We start from the raw sequence: 27036 nt of genomic DNA on the forward strand, positions 1-27036 counted from the left end.
AGACTGGGTAGTTCAAACGTTCCAGGTGCCACAGTTTTACACTTGGTCCCAGGAGTCTGCTTTCACTCTAGAATCCTCGGCTGTAAATGACATCTTAACAGCACTTTCCTCCTTCATTCCTTTCCGTTTGACAATTCAGATATGAAAACATTTGCCAAAGATAAGTGTAAAGTAAAAGACTCCAAAGAGAAAATTACATAGATCCACCTCAGAGAATATTATTCACTTCAATTAGGCCCAGTTGGCGGCATCTGATCAGAGGCTGAGCAGATCAGAGACTCTCTTGAGTATCATGCTCTGAGATTTCGCAGGTCAGGGCAGAGGGAAGGAGACGCTTGCTTTCTCCATGATTGTCCATACAAAGCACGCTGCAGCCTATAGCGATTTCAATGTCTGGCTTTACAAATAATTCTCTAGCCCTAGTGACTTTTTCCACCAAGAATTGAGCTTGTTTAAATAAATCAATCATTACAAGCTCTAGTGTGAATCACAATAAAACTCTACTTAATGGCTATTCAACAGACTAATTTAAATTAAAATTTTCTTCTAGAGGGTCCTCTTCTGAAAAGATAAAATGGCAATACCATCTCACCTCATATTCTGAATTCTGACCTATTGGGGCCTTGGTGGCAGGTATATTTATGCTCAGTAATAAACTGGTATGGTAGATTGAATTATGAACCCCAGCAAAGACATGTTCTTAATCTTAATTTCCATTCCTGGGGAGTGTGAACCCATAGTAAATTGGAGCCTTTGAAGATATTAGGGTGTGGAGTCTTTTGTGAATAGGATCTTCTAAAATCCTGTTTAGGTGTGGCCCAAGTGAATCAGGGAAGGTCTCAGTTCATATTATCAGAGGCCTTATAGAAAGACACAGGGAGAAGCCAGAAGTCAGTGGAAACTGGAAGAGCAGGCACAAGAAGAGAGAGAACGCACACGCCATGTGACAGGAGGCAGAGATGCAAGCAAAGATTGCAAAAATCCAAGGATTGCAGCAAGCCAGTATCAGAAAGCTATAGATACTGGGGAGAAAGCATGGCCTTGCGGACACCTTGATTTTGGACTTCTAGCCTTCCAAACCTGAGATAATAATTCCTTTGTTAAACCAAGCGTTATCGCTCTGCTAAATTAAGACAGCTGAGATTTGGGACAGGAGGAGAGTCAGGTAACTAGGGGAAGCCTAAGGCCTGATCTTCTGACACCCCACTTATTAATACTTTTCTGCTTTGCCACTTGAAGAATGAAAGACTTATATCTGGGTAGAGAGAACATACTCGAGAACCTGCAAGGTTCTCTCCCTGCCTAAAATTTCCTTCCGACTCTTCACCCTCTGAAGAATTCCTGGTCAAGTCCAGTGCTTCACTTCTGCAGCAGTATGGACACTCCTACAGCTCTCAAACCACATTTCTTGCACTTTTGGTTCCATTCTCTTCCCCAGTGGAATGCCAGTAAGGAGCAGCTCTAAGGGGAAGCCCAGAACTGATTGTAGGAGCACTCAGAAAATCTAGGAATAAATGGAGGGGGATGAACTGTGTCCTGAGTGATTTGTACCTAGAGTGAAAACCCAAACCTGCCTCAGTCCAAGGGACCAGACTGGGCTTAAGAACAGAGATGCAATTATAGATCAAGAGACATATAAATGGAGAAATATAAAAAGCAGAAAAGAATAGCAAGTAGTATAAAAGGGGGAAGCAAACTTGGGGGACACTAGCACGAGTCTCTATAAATCGGCCTGTTTGGGATGAAGCTCAACCTAACTGGTATTAGATGCCAGGTGACTGAGGTCGTTTTCAGTGGAGTAGCACAAGGCACCAGGGTTTGGCTGGGGACAAGAGATTGATTTCGCTTAAAGGCACAGGAAGTCAGAGGGAACATTTTCCCATTGCATGGAGTTTTTCCTTGCCAGTTGAAGTGAGGGAGTACTCTTGCTTACCTCTGTGTTCCTAGCATCTAAGCAATACCTGCCACATAGTAGGTATGCAAAAAACATTTTCTACAACTTCCCAAATGCAGGAACTCCCTTCTAATGAGTTAACTATTACGAGTTGAATTGTATCCCCCAAAGAGACATGTTGAACTCCTGACCCCTCATACATCAGAACATTTGCAATAGGGTCATTACAGATGGAATGAATTCACATGAGGTCAGACTGGAGTAGGGTGGGCCTTAATCTGATATGGATGATGTCCTTGTAGAGAAGACGGACACAGAGAGGAGATGGCCATATGATGACAGAGGCAGAGATCAAAGTGGTGCAGGTACAAACCAAAGGATGCCAAGGATTGCCACCAAACCACCCGAAAACAGGAAGAGGCAAGGAAGGATTCTCCTCCACATGCTTCAGAGGGAGGATGACCCTGTCAACTCCTTGGTTTTGGCCTTCCAGCCTCCAGACCTGTAAGACAATACATTTATATTGCTTCCTGTCACCCAGTTTGTAGAACTTTGTAGGGTAACCCTAGGAAAATAGGACAATGACCCTGTAGGTCACTGGACTCCACTTACCCCTTTTCCATGAGATCATGTAAGGCAGTTCTCTTCTCCCAGGCAGACCTTTCTATCCCTGGGCAGCTCTAGCTGTTAGAAGGATCTCTCATGTATTGTGTATCCCTGTAACAGCCACTCGTGGGCTTAGCTTTGCCCTCTGTAGCCACAAAGAATAATTCTTAACCTAATTCTTTCCCATATGGCAGTAATTTATGTATTAAAAGACCACTCTTGTGCCCATCCTTAAGCTAGAGGGCTGTGGGTGGTCCTAGAGACATTCCCTGAGGCTGACATAATCCTATAATCTCATGTCTTTAAAAAGACTTGCAATAATGAAAGCTTGGGAACCCAAGATGGAGCCTCTGCTCCCACACTCTCCTCCTCAGTCCTTGCCTCTTACCCTTTACCCTGCCATATCCCATCTCTGGGCCCCCACTAAAGCCAGTCCTGCAGTCTGTAATCTTCTTGCTAAGTAAATGTCTTCCAATAGAAGTGCAAACATTTTCCCCAGGAAGTCTTCCCTGCACTCCCACACTCAGCAGGTCCCCCTGTTGTGTCTAATATCACCCTGTACTTCTCCTTTTTGGTATGTCTCGAGACTGCAATTTAAATAACCAACTGTGGGATCAGTCATTTAATATCAGCATTCTTCACTAAAACGTAAGCTTCATGTCTGCCTTATTCATCAGTGTATACCTGCCTAATGCCTGGCTCATTTTATTAGACACTTAAAAAAATTATTGAACTTGTTTCTCAAATTTTTTCCAAGGAATCAACAATGGGTTGACAGTTCTATAGTTTATGATTCCCAATAATCGATACTGTCTCTGAGGCAACTTATCAAATGCTCATCTTTTAGCAGAAAGAAAAGTCAAGCAGACATCTGAATGGTGGAATGTGCCCAGGACATTCTATGTGAGCTTTTTCTTTCATATCCATGTTTGTTCAGTTATCGCATCAGCGTTTGCATTTTTCACCTGGCCAGGTAACTTTTCCTCTCCAAAAAAGAGAAAGAAATTCACTTGCTTTTTCTCTCCTTTTATGTTCAGTAATGTCCTCCACTTGCGCTTTCACATTTTGATTATGAGGATGTCCACACACAGCTGAGGCTTTGGGCACTTCCACCATTCCTATCTTATCTATTTACTGTGAACAAGACAAACCTTTTCAGTACTATTCTAAATTCTAGCCCACAAATTCTCAGTGTTTCCTATATCCTTGGATTTAGTTCCTAGTGTTAGAACTCCAGGTTGACTTTATTTATTACCCATAATCTGTATATAATCTGAGATCATAAATACAGTTCTCAAACATCTCCCCTGTTATTTTCTTCAGTAAATTACTAGGCACCTCCCTCATTACTGTTCTTTCTATGCTACACCCACTGTCTTCCAAAATATCTAATTTACAGGCCTTCTTCTCCTCCCCCTCAAATTTCAGTTTAAACCTCTCTCAATTAGATTGGTGAGTATTCTGCCCTTTTACCTTATTCCTTCCTCTTCCCAGTGTCTTTAATGTGTATTTTACCTCTCGTTATTTTGTTTTTATTAGCCTTGTTCAAGAAAATTCAATGTCCAATGGTATCTCTGGACCAAGATGACTTCTTTTCAGATTTTCTTTTCTCTTTCAAATTATGATCACTCCCTTAGAAAGAGAATTGAAAACGCCATCAATATCCAAGCGTTCTTAGTATTTCTAACTCTGATTCTTATAGAAACTGCAGAAACTTTGGGGTGGAAAGATGTAAGGGCATGTTATTGGTAGACCCCACCAGCAGAGAGATAGTAGATTTGTTGATTCCCTCAAGCTCTGCCTTGCATCCTGGATGCCTGCAAAGGAAGAATGAAAATAGTAGACACTTGTTGAAGATCCATTATGTGCCAAGCACGGCTACAAATGCTTTCATGCATTAACTGATACAGCTCTCTATTAACTACTTTATACCCTCTATAGAGCATGTCCCATAACCCTTCTGGGATTGGTAGCAGGAATATTCAAACCCACTACTTAATATTAATCCTCTGTATCGCTCTGTGAGGCACAGGGTGCTGATTCTTATAGAAAACATCCAGAATTCACCCCCAGGGCATAAATGCAATTTTTTTTCCAAATCTCCAAGGTATAGAGTTTAAACTCCTTCATCTTTCCTATTTTTTAATTGGCACTGTCTTGGCACTACTTTAATTTCTCCCATATCCTTCAATATGTACTTATTTCTGTTTCCTCTTTGCCTATCCAGAAAGGTTTCTTCAGCCCTCCCAATAAGCTAGGTTGTAGAAAAGTTTTATTCACATCCTTTGAACTTTCATTTGTGCAGTATATCAGCCTCATTGACAGTGCAAGAACGTCTATACCCCAAATCCACAGAGAGCAAAGAGTTAAGGCAACTTCTCATACCCAAGGGTGGGGATATCATTCTTTCAGTTTGATCCTCTAGGATAAACTATATAGACAGGAAGGACGGAAGGAAGGAAGGAAGGAAGGAAGGAAGGAAGGAAGGAAGGAAGGAAGGAAGGAAGGAAGGAAGGAAGGAAGGAAGGAAGGGTGAGAGAGAGGAAGCAGTCGAAATTTACACATCTCATTTCTTCTATTTCTACAAGCAGAAGAATGACTTAACTTAGTTCTCCACCTAACAAAGTCAATTCTCCAGATATATGTGTGCTTCATTACCAGACCCCTCCTTAGCTATTATTTGTCCATGATTACCCCCTTTAAGGTTTACAATAATTACACACATTCATAGTCAAAGATCTTCCAGAAGCCCTGCTGATTTCCTACTACACCCCCCATCCTCAAGGCTTGCTAGGGAAAGGAAGAGACTAGCTATGAGCCATAGAGAGGAAAAGAAAGTAGCAGGTGGTACAGGGGCTCCCTGCTCCTATCCTAACTTATCTCCTTCTCCATTGCTTTTCCCACTGGAAAGCAGAGCCATGTTCAATACCCAATTCATTGAATGTATGTTTCTTATAAACCTACTCCATGCCGAACTGTATCTAGGTACTGGATACAAAAATGGATATCACAGGTCCTTGGCAAATGGTTCTTGAGTTTAAAGGCTTTAGCTGAAGAAGAATGCTATAAATATGCAATATTCAAAAACTTGTACGGCCATTTATGGAGCCTTAAACAGTGTAGCTCCTTAACCAGTATTTTTAAGTGAATTAGTGAATGCATGAAAGACTTGTTATAAATGCTGAAGTATGGCTCACTTCAGCCTCTGCGCAAATACTGCTTTTGTGGTCATAATAGTGGTAACATTCCTCTAGGAGGCGAAACTGACTTTCATGCTAATGTTTTTCTAGACCCTTATTATGTTTGCAGGTCTTCATCTCTGTCAGGGAAATAGCGCCACAAAACCTAACAGCAGTTTCCCTATCTCCATCTGTATCACCACTGAACCAGCTCAGGTTCTGATCTACCACCCATCTCACGATGTGATTTCCTGTCCCATTTCCTCATTATTCTGTTCTGATGGCACCACTACCTTCACACACCAACCTCATAATACTCAGGGGAAGCCCATAGTCCTCAGCAAGCCCCCTCAGGCCTCATTTCTTCCCTCCCTTCCAAATGTCCCATACTTCTTCTCAATTGATCACTCTTAGGAGGAAGTTTTTTTCTCACGTCCTCTCACTATGCCTTTGCACAGGTCGTACTCTTTAGCGGAAATGTGTCTTTCTCCTAGGTAATAACAACTGATCCTTGAGGAGTCAACACATGCAGCCTCCCCTTCAGGAAACTTTTCTAGGAAAACCCAGACTAACTAGATGCCCCTTCTCGGGCTCCCAAAGTATCCCGCACTCATATCATGCTGTAATTGTCAGCTCTTTAAAAATATATCTTGCCGATTATACCAGTTACTTGAGGGCAAGACTTGTGCCTTATTCTTCACTGTGCCATAACGTCCCTCCCAGTGGCCAGCACACAGGACACACACACATTCACGCACACATACAAGGGCGAGAGAGATGGATACTGGAAAATAAAAATAAAAGAAAACAAAAACACCTGCCTCTGGAAGCTTTGCCTCCCAGAGGTAGCTGGTAGGCAGGCAGGACATTGCCAATATTGCCTGAATTCTCTCTTTAAAGACTGGAGAGAAGCCAAAGGAATAAAATATTCTATCACTTAGAGACTTTAAAGTCTAAGAAAGAAAAAAAAAATCAGGCATTTAAAAAAGACATAAACCTTTGGAGAATATCAGGGATGGCTAAATGCAAATTGCATTATTTTTATGTTACTGGTTTTTGTAAGATATTTGATGATCATAAAGTTTGGGGAATATGGATCAGTAAGAAGCACAGACGCTCTCCAGAGTCCATCTGAGCCATCATTCAGAGAGAAACAAAGGCTGTCTTCTCAGCCTCCAGCATCTTTCCTGCCTGCATCTTTTCCCCACACTCCTGGTGTTGGTTTGGAGAGATGGGTCAGAGTTACTCACCTCTGGGTCAGGGATGCCCCCAGGCTGCTCTGCTGACAGAGAAAGCCCTCCTCAGGCCACCATGTTCCCGACAAGCTGGCCCTCCCTGCCCATAAAACGGCTGACGTGCCTCAGACCCATTCTCCATGGGCTCTGCTCTCTGAAGGGAAAGGGAACATTGGGTGAGCACTACATGCCATGCACATCTGACTTACTCTCCCAACACCTGCAGGTGTGTAAAAATAGAGCCACTTCAAGATGATGAGAGAGGAACTGCCGGTCTGTGACCACACGGTTAACAGAACCAGGATCCAATCCCCAGACCACTTGATTCTAAGAACCAAGCTCCTTCCATGACGATACTTTCTGTTTGTGCCAAGTTACCTGTGCCTTAACACTTCTCTTTCCTTACTTAAAATATACACCTTAACTGGGGCCTTTGATTCCTTACCCCTAAAAGGGTCCCACCAATGCTATGCCAGGAACCAAAGCTGGCAGATGGGAGAATTAGGGCTGAACGATCTCTCAGATGCCTCTACAATGCGTCAGGACGTTTGCTCCTCTCAGAACTGTGACAGGCGCTGTACAGAGTCTTAGAAATTGCTCAGCATGTGCAATCATAAGCACAATTTTATGCAAATCCATACTGAGGTAAAATAGAATGCTTCATCTATCCACAAAACTGCTTTTGTATTTATAATTTCATCAGGAAGGGCGAACTCATAGGAAGATAACGGCGCCATTTATCCTCAAAAGTGGGTTTGTACCTGTGACTACATATGAGTTAAGATTAGTTTAAACACTGTAATCTCTTTTCATGCATTTTTAAAATTTTAATTTGTGTTTAAAATATTTAGATGGCTTCCTTGTACCCATGAATAAATAATCCTATATAGGCGTTTTTGGCCCACTTAGCAGAAAATGATAGATCTATATCTTGATCCTTTCACTGAATCCTTCCACTGAAATCACAGCTTTCCTAGGACCTTCGGAGGAGCAATGTGGGCTCTGCCCATTGCCTCCAGCATCATCCCCACCCCCAGCGAGGAAAAGTAAAGAGTGCTCCTTCTGGAAGGGGAAGGGAGCCTAGTATGGCAGGAGCCTCCGGAAGGATGATGTCATCATGTAAAGAGAAGAGCTGCTTCCAGTTCTCCCATCCACAGTACTCAACTGCCGTCCCATGCAGGGATTATCACAGAGCATCCAAAGAAACATTACATCAGCTCTTTCCCCCAGGACTAGCATCTAAGCCGCCGTAAAAGTTCTTCTAGGATGCGTCTCTAAGAATCGTGCTGAGCGCTGAGGAGGCTCATTATGACTGAGAGCTCCCAATGAACGTGAAAGAAAAATGAAATACCAAGACAGGTGTTAATTTGAGGCCAGGCGCTGGCACAGAATTCTTGAAAAAAGAAGTCAGAGTTCAATATGCAAGCTAGATTTATTAACCAACGTCAGGTGTCCTGAAGCCAGTCTTCCCCACCCCCACCCCCACCCCATCCAAAATGCAGAGTTTTAAGAATTGCAGTGAAAACAATCACTTTGTGACCATGTCAAAGGAACTTTCCCTTTCTTCTGAGATTCTCTAAACTCCGTGACAGAATAAATCTATGTGGCAATTTGTGCAGCCTAAACCGTGCGTTCAGGGAACCCGTTTATATTAAGTGTGTTTATGATCAAAGGCCCTATGACATTCACTATTTTCACTTTCTACATTGAGATTCTTGGGAGGGAGGGGTGGAGGAGGACACGACCAGTGCTGGTGAGTGCCCCTCCCTGATGAGGAGGTGGTGGTCCCTTGCAAAGGAGCTTGTGGCTTGATGACAAAGCCTAAGAACTAGATAGTCATTTCTTCACCCAACACCTTTTATCAAAATAAAAGCTTGTGTTGAAGCAATTGAGTCTCATGATATTAAGGATCACTTTATTTAAGAAAAGAATACATAACAGAGTAAGATAGAAAGAAATATTTATAACTCTAGAGTAGTTTTTTATTTTTTATTTTTCATACTAACACTCCACTGTGGTTAAACAAAAGCAACAAAAATTTATTTGGAGACATAAAATAGTAAAGCCCATGACCACAAAAATAAAAGTTAGGAAAGGTCCCAAAGGAATGTATTCCATATAAGTAGGAATTTAATTTAAATTGACAATAGGCTTGACAACATTGACCTTGGGTGAATAATAACTGCTACTCAAATAACAAATGTTATCAGAGCACTTTTTTGTTAAAAAATGTATCAAATCTGCTATTTCTTTTTAAATTCACAAAATTCTCACGTGATACATTAGGCAAATATTATCTTTTTCAATTTTACAAATAAGGGCTATGAGGGACTGGAAGAAAAAGTTGAAATGCATAATACTTTAAAATGAAAATGCCCGAGCAGTGTTATACAGACATTTATTACGAGAACTAGGAGATTCCTTATCTCCTAATTCTTACTCAGTAATTCTTCCATGAGACTGGTCCAGCCACTCACACTTCTGAGGCTTACCAACCTCACAGAGCCCTGGGGAAATAGTGAGAGTAGACTGAATAGTGTTAAATAATGTTTATAAGTGTGTATAGACACTTGCACACTAAAATTGCATTTAACTTGAGTCAGGGAGGGAATAATTGAAAAATGGATGATAGAATCACCAAGACATGGACCAAGTTGAAAATACACTGCCTCCCAAAATGGTACAGTGCATTCTTGGACAGCACTGGTTTTCAATCAGTCAGCCATAGTATTCTTCCATAGACACTTTATTTAAAAATATTAATTAAGAGCTTACTCTGTGACAGGCTGGCATTTATACAAGGTCCTAGAATTACAAGGGTGTATCAGTTAGCTATTGTTGTGTTACAAACCACCCCCAAAACTCAGTGGTTTAAAACAATAAGCATTTGTTATTGATTACAAGTCCTTAGGTGTAGTGGATGGGTCTACTGATGTGAGGTTCATGTATGCTGGGTAGGCTGGCAGGGTGGCTGCTAGCAGATGGGTCTGACATAGCCTAATTCACCTATTTAGCTGATAGCTCACTGTGGCTAGGCAACAGGGTGTTTGGATTACATAACTTTTATCCTCCAGCAGGCAACCAAAAGAACTAGCAGAAGCATGTAATGATATTTTTTTTTTACTTTTTACATTAAAATAATTTCAAACTTCAGGAAGGTTGCAAGCATAATACAAATATTATACAGAAAATGACCACCATATGCCCTCTACCCAGATACTTAGATTTACCAAATTTTAACACATTGCTATTTCCTTCCTTTCTTCTTTCCTTTCCTTTTTTCTTTCCTTTCCTTCCTTCCTTTCCTTCTTTCCTTCACCCTTTCTTCCTTTCCTTCATTAGTCCATCTATATAATCTAACCTATCTATCCATCTACAGACTACCTGTCATTTATCCAATCTATTTTCTATATCTATGAGTGTAGGTTAGGTACAGTAGGCTCCTTTGCCACTAATATGTCCATGTATATTTCCTAAAAACAAGGATATTCACTTATGCAACTGTGTTAAGTACAATTATCAAGTTCAAGATATTTAATGTTGATAAAAAACAGTCTGTATTCCAAGTTTTTCAATTGTCCTAAGAACGTCTTTTGGGCATTTTCTCCTCTATTATTAAATCTAATACAGTATCATATATTACATTTAATTGTCATAGTTTCTTTAGACTCTCCTTTTTTAATCGTGGTAACATAAACACAACATAAAATTTCCCATCACAACAATTTCAGAACATACAATTTGGTAGTATTCATCGCATTCGTAGCAGTGTGCTACCATCAACGCCATCCTTTATAGAAACTTTTCCATAAGCCAACAAGAGATTCTGCACCCACTATGCATTAAATCCTCATTAAGTCCTACCTCTGGTAGTAGGTTCTCATCTTTCCATCTCTATTAATTTTTATATTCTAGTTATTTCATTTAAGGGGAACCATACAATGTAAGTCCTTTTTTGTCTGCCTTATTTCACTCAAAATGATATTGCTAAGATTTCATCTATGTTTTAGCATGTATCAGAATTTCATTCCTTTTATGGCTGAATAATATTATATTACGTATAATATATTATTCACAAATAGATGGAAATATATAATTCTGATACATGTTGTGCTGGTTTGAAAGGATTCTGTACCCTAGAAAAGTCATGTTTTAATCCTGATCCATCTGTGGAGGCAGCCATTTCTTTTCCTCTCTACTCAGCACTGTATGTTGGAAACTTGAATAGATTACCTCCTTGGAGATGTGATGCACCCAGTTGTGGGTATTCACCTTTGATTAAAGAGAGATATGACTCCACCCATTCCAGGTCTTGATTTGTTTGCTGGAATCCTTTAAAAGAGGAAACATTTTAGAGAGAGTCACACAAATCACAAAAGCCCACGCAGCCAGAGACTTCTGGAGACAAAGAAGGAAAATGCCCTTGGGAGGGCTTCATAAAACAAGAAGCCTGGAGAGAAAGCTAGCAGACATCACCATATTCACCATGTGCCTTTCCAATTGAGAGAGAAACCCTGAATTTCATCGGCCTTTCTAGAGTGAAGGCAACCTCTTGTTGTGTCTTAATTTGGACACTGTTATAGACTTGTTTTAATCAGGATATTTTCATGGCCTTAGAACTGTAAGCTTGCAACTTAATAAGTTCCCTTTTTTTAAAAGCCATTCCATTTCTGGGATATTGCATTCCTACAGCTCGCAAACTAGAACACATGCTACAACATATATATATATATGACAAGCATATATACACACAGATATATATGTGTGCATGTGTGTCACATTTCATTTATCCATTCATCTGTTCATGGATACTAGAATTGATTCTATCTTTTGGCTATTGGGAATAACATAGCTATAATTCAAAATGACTTATATGACTATTGGTGAACAATTATCTGTTTACGTCTGTTTTCATTTCTTTTGGTCTATACCTAGAAGTAGGGTTGTAGGGTCATATGGAAGTTCTATATATAACTTTTTTGAGGAACTGCCAAACTGTTTTCCACAGCAGCTGCCCCACTGTATGTTCCCACCAACAATGCATGAAGGTTTCTATTTCTCTGCATCCTCACCAACACTTAGTATATTCCTTTTTTGTTGTTGTTTCTTTTTTGTTTGTTTGTTTTTGCACAGGCAGGCACTGGGAATTGAACCTGGGTCTCTGACATGACAGGTGAGAACTCTGCCACTGAGTCACTGAGGACTGCCCTCCACTTTTTTCTTTAATACTAGACATTCTAATGGGTATGAGGTGTTATCTCATTTTGATTGGCATTTCCCAAAGGCTAGTGATGTTGAGCCTTTTTTTATGTTCATATTGGCCATCTGAATATCATCTTTGGAGAAATGCCTATAAGCATCCTTTGCCATTTTTTATTTTGGTTGTTTCTCTTTTTATTGTTGAGTTGCAGCAGTTATTTATACATTCTAGATATTTAAACCCATATCAGTTACATAATTTCTGAGTATTTCCTCCCATTCTGGAGGTTGTATTTTCACTTTCTTGATAATGCCCTTTGATGAACAGAAGTTTTTTTATTTTGAAGTCCCACTTATCTAGGTTTTTTTATTTTGTTGATTGTGCTTTTGGCATAATGTCTAAGAATCCATTGCATAATAAAGCTCCAAAAATGTTTACCTATGTTTTCTTCTAAGCGTTTTATAGCTTTAGCTCTTATATTTAAGACAATAGTCCCTTTTGAGTTAATTCTTATGTACTGTGTGAGTTAGGGGTTCATTTTCATTCTTTTGCATGTGGATATCCAGTTTACCCAACACCAAGGTTGAAGAGGCTGTTCTTTCACCATTGAATAGGTTTTGCACACTTGCTAAAATTCTTTGACCAAGGTTTTGTGGAGTCATCTCTGAACTTTCAATTCTATTCCATCACTCTATATGTGCTTGTGCCAACACCACACTGTTTTGATTACCATAACTCTGTAAATAGCTTTGCAATGGGAATGTACAAGTCCACCAACATTGTTATTCTTCTGCCTATGCAGGGAACCTTATTCTCAGTTTTTTTTTTCAATGAACCAACTTTTGGTTCTTTTGGTTACATTGATCCATTGATTCTTTCTGTTGTTTATCTATTATCTATTTCATTTACCCTCACTGTATTCATTATTATTTCTATCCTTCTGCTCACTTTGGATTTAGTTTGCTTTTCTTTTTCTAGTTCCTCTAGGTGGGAGGATAAGCTACTGATTTGACATTTTTCTGTTTTTTAATTTAAGCATTCACAGCTATAAATTTCCCTCTGAGCACTGCCTTTGCTGCATCTCATTAATTTTGATATGTTTCATTTTAATTTTCATTAATCTCAAGATATTACTTTCTTTCCCTTGTAATTTCTTATTTGAAATTACAATCTTGTTGTTTAAGAGTGTATTTTTAAATTTTTCATCTATTTGTGCATATCCCAGTTCTCCTTCTGTAATTGATTTTTGGCTTCATTCCATCATGGTCAGAGAAAATACTTTGTATGACTTCAATGTTTTAAAATTTATTGATACTTGTTTTGTGATTTAACATATGGTGTATCCTACAGAATTATTTGTGTGCATTTAAAACTGTATACTCTGCTTTTGATGAAGTATTCTAAATATGTCTGTTATGTCTAAATTTGTTTATAATATTGCTTAGGACATGTATATTCTTACTGATCTCCTGTCAAAATGTTCTACCCATTTTGAAAGCAGTATGTATTGAAGTCTTCAACTATTAATGGAGAACCATTTATTTCTCCCTTCAAATCTAACAATGTTCACCTAACATATTTTGGGGTTCTGCTGATAGGTGTGTCTGAATGTAAGGTGAGTTTCTTGAAAACAGCATAATGTTGGATCATGCTTTTGTAAAACCATTCTACTGATCTCTGTGTTTTGACCCTAAAGTTTACTACCTTTACAATCACTCAATTCTTCCGTCACTGACTTCCTTCACATTTAATTGATCTTTTGAAATGAACCATTTAGAATCCCTTTTCATTTCCTTTTTTTTTTGTATGCTGTACAGCAGGGCTCACATTTCACTCTTTTCCCATGTGAATATCCCATTATTGCAGCACCATTTTGTTGATTTTTGTTTGTTTATTTGCTTGCTTGCTTGTTTGTTTGGGATGTGCATAGGCCAGGAATCAAACTTGGGTCTTCCACATGGCAGGCGAGCATTCTACCACTGAACTACTCTTGCACCGACTTCATTTCCTTTTGTATATATATTTTCAGATATCTTCTTTGTGGTAACCATGGGCTTCAATTTAACATCCTAAATTAACAACAATCTCACTTGTTTTGACACCAACTTAACTTCAATAACATACACAAACTATGTTCCTACACTCCTCTGTCCCCCAATCTTTTGTTGTTTTTGACACAAATTACTTCTTTAGACAATGTTGTCTAAAACCATAGATTTATCATTCCATGTTTTGCATTTACATTTTAGATCCAGTAATAAATAAAAAGTGAAATTACAAAGTACAATAGTATTGACACTTGTTCTAGCTTGATAGCTGCCGGAATGCAATATACCAGAAACGGAATGGCTTTTTAAAAGGGGAATTTAATGAGTTGCTAGTTTACAGTTCTAAGGCCGAGAAAATGTCCCAATTAAAACAAAATCTATAGAAATGTCCAATCAAAGGCATCCGGGGAAAGATACCTTGGTTCAAGAAGGCCGATGAAGTTCAGGATTTCTCTCTCATCTGGAAAGGCACATGGCGAACGCAGTCAGGGCTTCTCTCTCAGCTGGAAGGGCACATGGCAGACACGGCGTCATCTGCTAGCTTTCTCTCCTGGCTTCCTATTTCGTGAAGCTCCCCGGGAGGCTTTTTCCTTCTTCATTTCCAAAGGTTGCTGGCTCGTGGACTCTCTGCATCTCATGGCTTCATCGTTCTGCTCTCTCTGAATCTCTCATTCTCCAAAATGTTTCCTCTTTTATAGGACTTCAGAAACTAATCAAGACCCACTCAAATGGGTGGAGACATGTCATCCCCTAATCCAGTTTAACAACCATTCTTAACTAAATCACATCAACCAGGGAGATGATCTCATTACAGTTTCAAATATACAGTATTGAATAGGGATTATTCTACCTTTAAAAAATGAGATTTATATTAAAACATGGCTTTTCTTAGGGGGCATACTTCCTTTCAAACCAGCACAACACTTATATTTACTTACGTAGTTACTTTTACTGATGATCTTTATTTCATTTGTCTTCAATATATTATATAGTACTTTTTCTTTCCAACCTTAAAAACTCCCTTTAGCCTAGAAGTGACAAACTCCCTCAGCTTTTGTTTATCTGAGAACATCTTAATCTATCCCTTTTTTTTTTTTTTGCATGGACAGGCACCGGGAAACGAACCGGGGTCTCCAGCATGGCAGGTAAAAACTCTGCCTGCTGAGCCACCATGGCCCGCCCTCTCTCCCTTATTTTTGAATAACACTTTTGTTAGATATAGAATTTTTGGTTGGCAATTTTTTTTTTCAGTACTTTACATATGTTATCCCACTGTCTTCTTACCTGTATGGTTTCTGACATGAACTTAGCACTTAATGAGTCTGTCTTTTCTCTGACATGTTTCTTCTCTCTTGCAGCTTTCAGGATTTTCTCTTTTTCTTTGGCCTGGAACAGTGTACTTATATACTGTGTCTCAGTATGTGTCTCTTTGAATTTATCATGCTTGAAGTTCACTGAGCTTCTTGGCTCTGTATATTCATGTCTTTTGTTACACTTGGGATGTTTCCAGGCATTATTTCTTTTGCCTCTTTCCCTCTCACTTCTCCTTCTGGGACTCCCATGGAACATTGTTATGTTTAATGGTGTCTCACAGGTCTCTTAGGCTCTGTACACTTTTCTTCATTCTTTCTTTTTCTGCTACTCAGATTGAGTTATCCAATTGTCTTATATACAAGTTCTCTGGTTACTCCTGCCAGCTCCAATCTGCTGCTAAACCCTCTAAGGAAACTTCTTATCTCAATTACTGTGATTTGTAGCTATAATATTTCTGTTTCATTCATTTATATGATTTCAACTTCTTTACTGAAATTCTCTTTTTGTTCACTATTATTTTCCTGGTTCCCTTTAGTTCTTTGTTCATGTTTTTCTTTAGCTTTTTCAACTTATCTCTAATAATTTTTTAAGTCTTTGTTATGTCCCAGAGCTGGCCTTCCTCATTGATGGTGTGTTCTTGTTCCTGTGCATGAGACATCATTTCCTGTCTCTTCGTATGTCTTTATAATTGTTTTTTGTACACTGAACACTAATACTTTAATTTGTTACTGCTGTAATTTAGTCACTGAAGTGTCTGTTTCTTAAGCTTGTATTCAGTTAGTATTAAGACTGAGGTTTTCTTGAATGTCCAGAGCTGGAAAGAAGCGAGCGAGGGAGGGAGGGAGGGAGAGAAGTAAGTAGGTAGGAAAGTAAACACTGTCCCCAGTCTTTTCAGACTGGCCTCTGTGTGGCTCTCCTTCAGAACTACGCCATTGTAACAATGGGTCTAAAGAATAGCCTGATAAAGCATAGGATCCTCCTGGTCTTTTTTTTCTTTTGAGATGCATCTTATCCTGGGCATACATGCATGACCTTAGGAATTCCCCCATTTATATGATCTGAATGCCTCCCTTTCTCACAGGAAGTAGTCTTTCCTCCTAGCCCCAGCTGCTATATTGTATGTCTTAAAATTGGTAATCCTTTACCCTAGATAGCTATGATTTAATTGTTTTCTTGCAGTATATTTGCTGCAATGTGTGTTGCTCCTACATACTAGGCAAATTCTGGGACAGTAAGCCTGCAACACGAGACCTGCTTCAGTTCTTCAGGCTGCTACCGGATGGATATATGTATAATCATATATATATATATATATATATATATATATATATATATATATATATATATATATATATATAGCATAAAGATTACTCTGCTCCTTCCATAACTGAAAATAGAGACCCACACACTGTATGTGAGTTGCCTCTGCACTGAGACAAGGAGGGTAGTGGAGAAGGGCCAGAAATGATGCCATGAGGTTTTCCTATGTGTTTAAGTTGACTTTTTTTTCCTGCTGCTGCTTATCTAGTTACTGCACCATTAAACAGTTTTCCAGAGCTGAGAAAGCCAGTTCTGTCTGCTTTTTATTACTGTTTAAAACCTCTGTAGAGGAACAGAAGCCTGGAGTGTCTCAACTCCACCATCTTGATGAAGTCTGCCCATATAGTGCTTCTTAAGGGCTAATCACAGTAGTTGTAACTGTACACTTCCATTGCATTTTTTTTTCTTTTGCATGGGCAGGCACCAGACCTCCATTGCATTTTATTATCCAAAGCATAAATCCAGATCAGAAACAAGATATGAGATAATAAAATCCCCATCTTGATAGGGGTAGCTGAAAGTCACATTGTAAAGGGTATGGATGCAAGAAGGTACGAACAACTAGGGACATTTTTGTAATCAATCTACTACAAGTTGTGACTCAGAGAAGCATTGACCTTACCCTATCAGAACACAATAACATTGTTGCTGTAACTTCCACCAATGAATTCTGATTCATAGAAAAAGCTAATTACTTTCCACACAACCACATCTTCAAATGCTTGGAGTCATCTCTTATATATCATATGAGTCTTCTCTTAATGCTACTTAGTCAAATCCCTCTCAACCTTCATAATGCAATATATAAGTTGGAACTCTGCGGAAATAAGACTGTTTAACTCATATGGCTTCTGAAAGCAAGAAGGGAAAAATGATGGCAAATGTCCTTGCAACTTGTTTTAGCTTAGAGTTATACTATCAAAGTAGCATAAAACTGAACAGCAGAATAGCTATGGTACATTTTGCTTGCATTATTGTGCACTTTTTGCTGAAAGTATTAATGTCAAATATGGGATGAAATTAAATAATTTTGAAAGTAAGTGAACAAAAATTTTCAAAAAAGTATGTTATAGGAATGAAGTAACATCAAGAGAAAGAGATTTATACAGGCTCAAGAGAAGGGGAATCGTCCATAATATTAGTATAAGTTATCCTCTGTCCATGAACTTAAGAAGGATGGTAAAAGGTTTGGAAATTTTGGATCATTCAAGTAGATGACTGAACATGAACATCAGGCTGAATAGGTAATAGTATTTAAAGAATAGGTTTAATGTGGGAAAAATAAGTCAAATTTTTGTAAAGAAAATATTGTACCACATTTTAGTAGGAATAATCAGAGGTAACAGCATGTGTTTTGTCAACTAGAGAAACCAACAACATCCTATTTTTTTGAAGAAGCATAAAAGATGACAATAAAACACTGAGTTTCCCTCAGATCAGGAAATGAATCACATAGATTTTAGTAGAAAACTCCAAGAGCCCTTCAAAGTTAAGCAGATCGAGATGGTGTAATGAGATGCTAAGGGCTCCATCGCATCACAGAAGCTTTGAACAACAAACAAGAGTGGCAGAAACATCTTTCTCATAGTTGCAGAAAATAGTTAAATAAGTACAGTAACAGGGTGAGTTTTGAATCAAGGAAAAGGCTATTTAAAAGCATAAGGAATCTGTGGCATCCTCACTGACCCTTCCCCAACTCCCATGGGTTCCACATGGAGCTGTCCCATGCTCCCAGTGTACAAATTGCCAGTCCTGGTTCTGGAGGTAGCAGAGTAACCCTCATGCAAATAATGGGAGCAGATATGTCTGGCCCAATCTCTCTAGTGGTAGCCTGAAGGACTTACCATCCCAGAACTTGTCTTGCATGTAGAAAGTAGTTCATAGAGCTCTCCTATGGAATGCAGTACCTGAGACTGTGAGGAAGCTGCTTCCTTTTCTTTTTGTTAACACCTGGCATTCAAAGAAGGTGCTATCATAACATTAGCTGGATGCAAGCTTAAGGAAGTGTCTAGTGTCTAAATTCCAGTGTCTAAATTCCAGTGTCCAAATTCCAGTGATAACATATTAATATATCAAAATGTCCAAGTTTCAACAAAGGTTACAGAGCATATGAAGAAATAGTAAGCAATGACCCAGATAAAGGAGGAAAATAAAATATCAGAAACCATCAATGAAAAATACCAGAACTGAAACCAGATAAAGATTCTTTAAAATATTTTTATGAGATATTTACATACACCATACAGTCCATTCAAAGTATAAAATCAATGTCTCACATTATCATAACATAGCTGTATATTCATTTTTAGAACATTTGCATCACTTTAGAAAAAGAAACAAAGAGAAAAAGAAAAAAAAACATACATCACATACCCCTTACGTCTCCTTCTCATTGACTACTAGTATTGCAATCTACCCAATTTATTTACTCCTTATCCCCCCATTCCAGTTTGTTAGCTGCCAGAATGAGATACACTAGAAACAAAATGACTTTTAAAAGGGGGAATTTACTAAGTTTACAGTTCTAAGCCCATGATCATATCCAAATTAAAGCAAGGCTATAGAAATGTCCAATGTAGGGCATCCAAGGAATGATACATGGGTTCAAGAAGGCCAGTGAAGTTCAGGGTTTCTCTCTCAACTGGAAAGCACTTGGTGAACACGGTGACATCTGCTAGCTTTCTCTCCAGTCTTTTTATTTCATGACGCTCCCCCAAGGGTATTTTCCTTCTTCATCTTTAAGAGTCTCTGGTTATACGGGCTCTTGTGGCTCTTGTGGCTCTCTCCAAAATGTTTCCTCTTTTGAAGGATTCCAGTAAACTAATCAAGACCAACCTAGAATGGGTAAACTCAGATTTCCCTCTAATCAAAGATTAATACCCACAATTGGGTGAATCATATCTCCATGGAGATAATCTAATCAAGTTCCAACCTACAGTGCTTGATAGGGATTAAAAGAAACTGTTGCCTCCACTAGAAGGAATCAGGATTAAAACATGGCCTTTCTAGGGCACATAATCCTTTCAAACCAGTACACACCCCTATTATTTACTTATTTTTTGCCTTATCCTCATCTGTTCATAGCCTGGATAAAGAGAGCATCAGCCATAAGGTTTTCACAATCATATGGTCACATTTTAAAAGCTATATAGTTATACAACCATCCTCAAGAATCAAGGTTATTGGAACATAGTTCAACAGTTCAGGTACTTCCCTCTAGCCACTCCAATATACCATAAACTAAAAATAGATATCTATACAATACATAAGAATAGCATCCAGGACAACTTCTTGACTCTATTTGAAAATTCTCAGCCACTGAATCCTTATTTTTTCTCATTTCTCTCTTTCCCCTTTTGGTCAAGAAGTCCTTCTCAATCTCATGATGCTGGGTCCCAGCTCATCCCCAAGAATCAGGTCCCACATTATCAGGAAGACTTATACATCTGGGAGTCATGTCCCACATAGGGGAGAGGGCTGTGAATTCACCTGCCAAGTTGGCTTAGAGAGAGAGAGGCCACATCTGAGCAACAAAGGAGGTTCTCTGGGGGTGACTCATAGGCATAATTATAAATAGGTTTATCTTCTTCTTTGCAGGAAAAAGTTTCATAGCTGTGAGCTCCAAAATCAAGGGCTGGGCCTATTAAATTTATTGTTCCCAGTGCTTGCAAGAATATCTGGAATTCCCAAAGTGGGCAAGTCTCCTTTCTCCCCAGTCCCTACAGGGGCCTTTGCAAATACTTCTTTTTCTCTGCCCAAATTACTGCGGGGTGTTCCAGGGCATCACACTGACCTATACAAACTAACAAGATCTCACTCCTTATTCAAGATTCCATGTAGTTATGGTATTCAAATAAATTGATTATACAAGTTAAATTAGATATTCTGCTACAAAAAGTATATAAATTTTGCATGAAAATAAACATCTCTTCCTTTGGTCTCATATAGAAGTTGAAATTTTAAAATGTAGACCATATCATCCTTTACCCTATATACAGATCATGTAAAAATGGTCCTAAGTATGCTCAAAAGCTACAGAAAAACATAGACAAAAAAACTAAAGCAACTCAGGACAAGATAGATGAACAAAAAAAGAATTTTGTGCTTGTTTAAAAGTATTATGTACCCCAGAAAAAAACATGTTTTAATCCTGATAGAATCTCATGGGAGCAGCCATTTCTTTTAATCTTGATTCAGTTATATAGGTTGGAAACTTCTGATTAGTTGGAGGGGTGACACACCCAATTGTGGGTGTGAACTTTTGATTAGATGGAGATATGACTCTACCCATTCCAGGTGGGCTTTGATTAGTTTACTGGAATCATTTAAAAGGAAACATTTTGGAGAGAGTAAAAAATGACAGAAGTATTAGAATCAACAGAAACTTCACAGCAGAGCTGACACAGATGTGGACACATGGAGAACAGAGACAAGTATGTTTTGAGATGCTTGGAGCCCAGCAACATTGCCATAAGATGTTAAGCAAGCCAGAACCTGGAGAGAACCAAGGGAAGCCAAGAGATGAAGTCCATACCTGGAGAAGAAAAGTGAGGAACCCCCACAGGAACAGAGGCTGAAAGCAATGGAGCCTAAGAACAAGGAATGAGCAGATGCCAGCAGTGTGCCTTCTCAGTTGACAGAGGTGTTTCTAACCCATCAGCCTCCCTTGAATTAAGGTATCTTTCCTGGGATGACTTCATTTGGACATTTTTATAGGCTTAGAACTGTCAGCTTGTAACTTATTATATTCCCCTTAAAAAGCCTTTCCAGTTCTGGCATACCACATTCTGGCAGCTTGTAAACTACTACAAATATCAACAAAGAGATGGAAGCTAATGAAAAGGAAACAAACAGAGCTGAAGGCCATAGTAACAGAAGTTTAAATTCCACAGAGGGGTTCAACAGATTAGATTTGGTAGAAGAAAGAATCAGAGAACTTGAAGATAAGGCAAATGTAATCATTCAGTCTGAGGAGTAGAAAGAAGAAAGAATGAGAAAATGAAGAGAACCTGAGGAACCTGAGGGACAACATCAAGTGTAGCAAAATACACATTGTGGGCATCCCAGAAGAACAAGAAATGGAGAAAGGGGCAGAAAGAATATTCAAAGAAATAACGACTGACAATCTTTCCAAAATTTAACAAAAAATATAAATATAAACATCTAAGACATTCAACAAACATCAAACAGGATAAACTCAAACAATTCATGCCATCAAATATGATAATAACATTGTTGAATGCCAAAGATAGAGAGAGAAGGGAGCCTCGATAAGATTAAGTGCTATTTCTTATTGGAAATCACGAAGGCAAAAAGGCAGAGGGATGATGTATTTAAAGTGCTGAAAGTAAAAAATTGCCAACCAAGAATTCTATAGCTGGCAAAATTACCTTTCAAAAATGAGGGAGAGATTAAGACATTCCCTGATGAAGAAAAGTTGAATGAGTTCATCACCACTAGACTGGCCCTATAAGACATGCTAAAGAGAGTTGTACACCTTGAAAGGAAAGGACACTAGGCAATAGATCAAAGCCACATGAAGAAATACAGATCTCTGGTGAGGTAAACAATATGGATAAATATATATGCCAGTACTATTGAATTTTTGGTTTATAGCTCCTTTTTCCTTCCTATGGAATCTAAAAGGCAAATGCAGAAAATGTAATGATAAATCAGGTTTTGGACTCACAATGTACAAAATGTATTTTGTGGCATGAGCCCCCTAAAGGTGGGGGGATGGAGTGGTATAGGAACATAGTTGTGCATACTATTGAAGTTAAGATGGTATCAAAGCAAATGATATTGTTATAGATTTAGATCATTAAGTGTAAGCCCCATGGCAATGACAAAGAAAATATCAGAGAATACACAAGCTCAAAGAGACAGAAATTGGAGTACTGGTTTTCAGGGGTTGGAGTTAGGGAGATAATGATATAATGACTCATGCATAATGAGTGTAGGGTTTCTATTTGGGGAAATGGGAAAGCTTTAGTATTGAAAGATGATGAGGGTATCCCAATATTATGAATGTGATTAATCACACTAAATAATACGCTTGGTGGTGGTTGAGATAGGAACATTTATGTTGCATACATATTCCCATAAGTTAAAAAAAGAAAGAAACACCGAGTAAGAGACAACGACAAATAAATGTAATACACGATCTTGGATGGGATCTAGAAAGGGAGAGAAATGGCTCAAAAAGATATTACTGGGATATAAAAAAAAATTGGATTATAGATTGTAAACTTTATGTCAATGTTAAATTTCTTGAACTTGAAAACTGCACTGAAGGTAGACACATAAGTGAATATCCTTGTTCTTAAGAAGTGTACATGGCTATATTAAGTATTCAAGGAGCATGATGTATGCAACGTATATTCAAGTGTTCAGAAAATGGATGGATGGATGGATGTATGGATGGATGGATGGATGGATAGAGAGATAGAGAGAGAGAGAGAGAGAGAGAGAGATGATAGCACAAATGTGTAAAAATGTTAAAATTGATAGGTCTGGATATCTGGGCAGGGCAAGTAGAGGTATGGGATTTGTATTATTTTTATAACTGTCCTATAATTGTGAAAATATTTCAGAATAAAAGAAAAAATTAAACAAAAGATATATCTAAACTACAAATATGGATGATATTAAATGTGTTTCTCTCATCTCAGTTGCATTATTTATAGGAGGAAAATATATTCCTAAACATAGATTGGCTATTGGATTTAGCATAAAAACATTTGAAGCATTTGAAAATGCTCTGCTCTATAAACAGGAGTGAATACTAGCACATTTCGGGGCTCTGGTTTACAATGAGCTTTCCCCAAAAATGTTTTTAACCAAAAACAGCATCATTCAGTCAGATTGCCCATCTTGTTCATCAACCTTGGCTCTGAATGACTAGTGCAGGTTTTTCCAAAACACAAATTCAACCTAAAAAGGCAAAGATATGCCATCACTCCCACCTCATCTCTAAACACAATTCCAAAAGTAAAGTTTGTCAAAGCACTGTGAATATGAAAGCATTAGAATAAGTGAAGAGAGTATTAGATAGATAATCTGTGCAGAAATTCATCTAGTAGACCCAGGATACACATGCCAGCCAGCACCCATTTTGATTGGTAAATATTTAGACTAGGGATCAGGAAACTGCTGCCCTTGGGTCAAATCCAATCCTGAGCCTGTTTTTATAAATAAAGTTTTATTGGATCACATCCCATCCTCTGTTTACATATTGTCCATGGCCACTTTGGCTGACAATGGCAGAGTCCAGTGCTTGCAACAGGGACCTTAGGGCTCCAAAGCCTAACCTATTTATTACCTGGCCCTTTACAGAAAAAGTTTGTTGCCTACTGGTTTAGTCTACCACAAGTGTGCATAGCTACTTATATGTTTGTGAGAATTTTTAACTCTCTTATTTTGTAATTACTACTTTATATTGCTATGTGTTGGTGAGTTGGGTTATTTATTTGGATTGTTTTGGTTTGTTTAATTTTAAACCATTTTATTGAAAAATAGAGAAACATAAAACTACATAAGCAACATATAGTTCAATGAATTATTATAAAGACAAAAATTCTTGGTAACCACCACCCAGGTATAAGCCATCCCAGAAATCCTTCCATGGGACCCATCCCAACCAGAGTACCCTGCCTCTTCCAAAATTCACAACCACTATCCTGATTTTTATGGTAACCATTTCCTTGCATTTTTATAGGTTTATCACCAAGTGTACATTCTCAAACACTGATTTTATTTTGCTCCTTAAAAAGAAAACTTGATAGGCCATTTAAGTTGCTTTAATCAATAGCACCCCCACCCTTCTGTTTTCTTATAATTTGCCTGTCGAACACCCCTGGCCATTTGAGCTGGAGAGTATCTCACAGCCTGGATTTTTCTCATTGCATATTCATGGTGAAGTTTAACATGTTCCCCTGTCCTAGGTATTTCCAAAAATTAGAAGCTGGATTCAGACACTTGACCAGATTTGATTAGGTTTATTTTTTATGTAATTTTCAAATGAACAGCGTTTAGGAAGCAAATGCAGTCAAATAGGCTATTTGAATAAACACATGAAAAAATCATGACAACTAATAAAAAGCTAGAACAAAGGAGCCTCATGAGCATCCTCCCCTGTCATTTGGTCCTCTCAATACCTTTCAGGGTTGATGGCCAACACTGTGGGACCCTATTTTATAAATGAGGGGAAGGGAGCTTGGGAGACTAAGGGGCTTGCCCAATATTTTTTAGCCAATTGGTGAGGGAGACAGGACCAGCATGTGTTTCATTCCACGTCCCAGGCTTCCTGCTTTCTGGGCATCTGTGCTCATTCCACTAGCCCACAGAGCCTCCTGCCTGTCTGCTCCCAAAATGATGGTTCATTTAACTCCTTAAATGTTTTGCATATTAGTTATGCACCTACAATGTGCTAGGTACTGTTCTAGGTGCTGAGGACACATGGTCACTATGCTCAGTTACTTAATGGTCTAGTGAAAATGAAAAGTGTTTTAATTACTCTAATAATTGTTTAATCATCAATGTTATTATGTGCAGTAAGAGAAAAATGCAGAGTACTTTCCGAGTGAGTAATGTGGCCAGTAACTCAGTTTAGGGTAAGGGTTAGGGAAAAGTGCCATTTAAACTGAGAGCCAAAAGGATGATGCAAGAGGTGAGCCAGCCAGAAGGAGATAGGGATGGAGATGGAGGCAGAGGGGGCAGGACACTGAAATTTGGGCAGAAGGGACATCTGTGCTCTGAATTGAGTAAAGGTTTCTATACTGTGCAGTGCCTGAAATGTGTAAAGTTTTCTCGCAGCCCTGAAAGAAACAGTGTAGTGCAGTCCACTAAGAGAGCTGGCCCTGGAGTCAAATATCCCAGGTTTGAATCCTGGTTCTACCACCTTCTAGCTGCCTGATTTAGGTAAGTTATTTAATCTGTGCTACCTTTGCCCCATCTGTTAAATCAGAATGAGAAACATAATCTAATCCTATAGGATTCTTATGGAGTTTAAAGGAGTTAATGGATATAAAACACTCAGAACAGTGTCTGGCATGTATTCAGCAGTATATAAATATCTGCTAAATAAAAGATGAATACACTGAGCAAACAGAGATGGTGGTGTGGTTACATTGTCAGTTTTGGATTTTGTCCTAAAATCAGAGTAGACCTTGAAGGTTTTAACAGGAGAGCAGCAGGATCAAAGGGTTGGAAAAGGGGGTACAAGGGTAGTTCAATGGTAGAATTCTCGCCTGCCATGCGGGAGACCCAGGTTCAATTCCCAGTCCCGGCACTTTGCCCCCTTCCCCCCCCAAAAAAAAAATTCAACAAATGGTGCTGCAATAACATGATAGTCACATGGGAAAAAAAAGAAATGAGACCTCTACCACACAATATACAAAAAAGAAAAAAAAAGGGTTGGAAAAGGCAAATGCATGAAATAGCAACCATGACGACAGCAAAGTAAACATGAGCCACTTTATCATCTGAGAACCCTAATATTTTGATCTGCTTAAAGTTCTGAGGAAGAGAATCTCCATCAATTAACTAAACAAATGATTGGATTAAAAATCAGAGTATCCATAGAAGCACGATCTCCTTCTCCACAGCTACTGAATCATAAGCTATGGATTCAACAATTAGAGAAGGATGACTTCAACGCTGAATATGCCCCATCATTGAAATGTGATGTTTCTGTCCTTGCAGAATAGTTCTTTGTGTATGTGTCCCAAATCCAAACTAGAGCATAGCATCCTTCAGGACCAGGATTAAGTCTCACTCATCTTTGCATCCCCGCCCTGCATCTTTGCTCAAGGTAGACACTCAAGAAGTTCTCCTTGGTGGCAGGTTGAACAATTCTGTAACACTTCATCTCAGAAATGCCTTCATTCATGCTACCCCAAACCAGGAGAATAACCTATACAACACCCAACTGTAAAATTCAAGCACGTTTCTGGGATGTAAGACTGAAGGCCTTAGTTATTAACTTATGAATGATCCTACAGAATAAAATAAATCTCCAAGAGGAGCTTCTGCTTGGGAGGAGTTCTAGGTCTACAACACAGACTGTCAGACTGCCTCACTGATATGTTGTAGTCTAACTGGAAGCTTTTAGAGAATCAGACTTCTATTTTGTTGTGTCCTTGCGTCTAGCATGAATGAAAATGTTGAGCACTTTCTTAATGTGTCCAATTCCTTTCTCATCTTATAAAAGCATTGCTTAGCAGCTCGGCTTGATCCCAGA

Source organism: Tamandua tetradactyla, chromosome 3, assembly GCF_023851605.1.
Source record: "Tamandua tetradactyla isolate mTamTet1 chromosome 3, mTamTet1.pri, whole genome shotgun sequence".
Taxonomy (NCBI): Eukaryota; Metazoa; Chordata; class Mammalia; order Pilosa; family Myrmecophagidae; genus Tamandua; species Tamandua tetradactyla.